Source organism: Myotis brandtii, unplaced genomic scaffold, assembly GCF_000412655.1.
Source record: "Myotis brandtii unplaced genomic scaffold, ASM41265v1 scaffold122, whole genome shotgun sequence".
Classification (NCBI taxonomy): domain Eukaryota; kingdom Metazoa; phylum Chordata; class Mammalia; order Chiroptera; family Vespertilionidae; genus Myotis; species Myotis brandtii.
Genome location: NW_005354255.1, coordinates 369,511 through 372,362, shown reverse-complemented (window position 1 = coordinate 372,362; position 2,852 = coordinate 369,511). Strand labels below are relative to the sequence as shown.

Genomic DNA, 2,852 nt, shown 5'->3' with positions numbered 1-2,852 from the left:
TGTTTTGTTTTGTTTTGTTTTGTTTTGTTTTGCAACTCATTCCTGGTAAGACCTAACCTGACCTGAATTTATTTAGTGGCAAAACCTGAACTGAGCTCACATGTCATGTGTCTATTTATAGTCTTTACTAGAGGCCCGAGCATGAAATTCATGCACGAGGGAGGGGGTGGAGGGGGGAGTGGGGGAGGAGATCCCCTTAGCCCAGCCTGCACCCTCTCCAATCCGGGACCTCTTGGGGGGTCGCCCACAACTGCCCCCCCGCCGGCCTAGTCACCCCTCACTGTTCCCCCCCCGCCAGCCTAATCGCCGCCAATCCCCTCCCCCTGGTTGCCCCACGCAGCCTGCTGTTCAGTCGTTTGGTCGTCCCTCACTAACCCCCCTGCCGACCTGGTCGTAGGCAGCCATTTGTGAGGGTGTGAGGGTCAATTTGGATATTACCTATTTATTATATAGGATAGGATTAGAGCTTTTTACCACTTGGGGTAGAACTATTTCCCAAGTTTGTTTGCAATTAGATGTGCTAATTATTCCACAAATGATAATGTTGATACAGTTGTGTTTCTGGGATCTTTGCCTTGTCTCTACAAATGAGCCCTAGATCACTGAAACTTTTTCACGTATACTTTTAATTTTATAAGTATTAAATTCTCCATGTTTAAAAAGAATTATTAAAACATGACAGTCCCCTTCTTCTCCCCCAGGTTGCCATTATCATTGTTTTCTTATGTGAGTGTACACTGTAAATTTGTTTCTTTTTCATTGGAGGGTGTCTCATTTTCTGTATTCGGATGGGAAGAGAGGTATCTTTCTTTAACTGCCTGTGGTGTGGATATACTGCACTTTACAAAGTCAGCCTGATGATGGATATTTCTGTTGTCTCTAATTCTCTGCCTGTGCAGAATGGTAATTGTAATGAACTTCCTTCTACATGGATCCTGGGGCTGTTCAGTAGGTTTGTGGGCTCCCATTGAATAATTTTTCTCCACTTACACTCAAATATGGCTGGACCAATTTGGGTTGTGTTGTTTCCCCTCTGCCTTCTCCTGCTGTTAAATTTTCAGCTACTGCTGCTGAGCCCTCCTCACCTCATTCACTGCTTATCTCCTCTGAGCTTGGATATTCGATCTTCTTATGTATAAGGAGAGCAGAATAAACAGGATTCTCATGAATAAAATGTAGAAATTTTAATTCACAGGCACGGTTAAATCTGCTTTCACTGGAGGTAGTTGGTGTATGTTTCAGCCTCCTTCTGAGATCCTGGGTTTTATTTTTGGCAGTTATGTTCCAGAGAGATAAAACGTGTGGCCCATGATTTTGAGAGAGAGTTCTATAAATACTTATGCCATGTGTCACAAAGATAAAATTATATTAGACCAATAAGGTCCTCCCAGTTGTCTAGTAAAGATACTGGTTTTATATTAAATCATAATTGCTGAGGTTGTTGCATGTCATTACAGTGGCTCCTGATATTCATGTTAATTCTAGTATTCCTGGACTCACAGCAAAGGGAAAGCAATGTAAAAGGCACTAGATTCTGCAGCTGAAATTCCACAAGTATGGGCAAAGATTCCAGTAACACAACTGTATCAACATTATCATTTGTGGACTAAGTGTGTTCCACCACCCATCACCACCCCCAAATACTCATATATGAGTCTGGCAATCACATCCCTTATAATCTTTGAACACAAAATAAAGGACAATGATAGAGAAATATAGCAACTTAAAAATTCTGCTGTTAAATCCTTTACTGTGGGGGTGAAGCCCACAGACTTGGCAGCCGAAGTGGATTCTGAAGGGGCAGGTGCTTTTTCTTAAGCCCTTGGTAGGCTTTGGTAACTGGCATTTCAGTTGGCACATGCTCACTTGGGCATAGTCTCTGTGGCATTTGAGCTCAGCCTTTTCCTATAGGAAGGCTGAGTTCAGAAAGAACTTGGTATGACAAGAAGGATGCCTTCTTAGTCTATTAATCTGTAAGTTTTATTCTGTCAGAGGTCTTAGTCGAGGCTGAGGCTTCCTTAGATAGAGAAATCATGGTTATATAGTTTTGTCAATATGTCAGGCTATCTTAAGATAAATGGACCTTTGGTTTTCCAGCTCCACTTCAGTCCTTTGTTTTGGCTGCCTGTCCAAGTCTGAACTCTCTCCCCATTGCTCTTCAATCTAATGGTTTGGTTGTTAGCACTCCCTGCTCTGCAGAGAGCTTAGGCCAATAGTCTGAACTGTTCATATATATTTTTTACAATATGTTTATATTGATTTTTAGAGAGAGAGGAAGGGGGAGGGATAGAGAGATTAAAAAAGAAAAAGTCAATTGGCTGCCTCCTGCGTGCACCCCTACTGAGGATTGAGCCCGCAACCCAGGCATGTGCCCTGACTGGGACACGACCTCTTGGTTCCTGGGTTGATGGTCAACCACTAAGCCATGATATATATTTTTTACAATATGTTTATATTGATTTTTAGAGAGAGAGGAAGGGGGAGGGATAGAGAGATTAAAAAAGAAAAAGTCAATTGGCTGCCTCCTGCGTGCACCCCTACTGAGGATTGAGCCCGCAACCCAGGCATGTGCCCTGACTGGGACACGACCTCTTGGTTCCTGGGTCGATGCTCAACCACTAAGCCATGCCAGCCAGGCATGTTCATATTTTAATCCGAGACCATTTGGCCAGCATGGTGCATGAATCCAACCATGTGTCTTAAGAAGTCCTTGTCACCACTCTCAATTTGAAGCAGGGTGATAGAAAAAGTTATACTCTAGAATATATATTTTTTAAAAATATATATTTTTTATTGATTTCAGAGAGGGAGAGATAGAAACATCAGTGATGAGAGAAAATCATTGATTGGCT

General features: G+C 42.5%; 1 protein-coding gene across 1 annotated transcript in view; it reads left to right on the top strand.

The window, feature by feature from the left end:
* Positions 1-2,852, top strand: part of CHAF1A (chromatin assembly factor 1, subunit A (p150)) — a 27,397-nt gene that overhangs the window by 4,373 nt on the left and 20,172 nt on the right. The gene's annotated exons all lie outside the window — the stretch shown is intronic.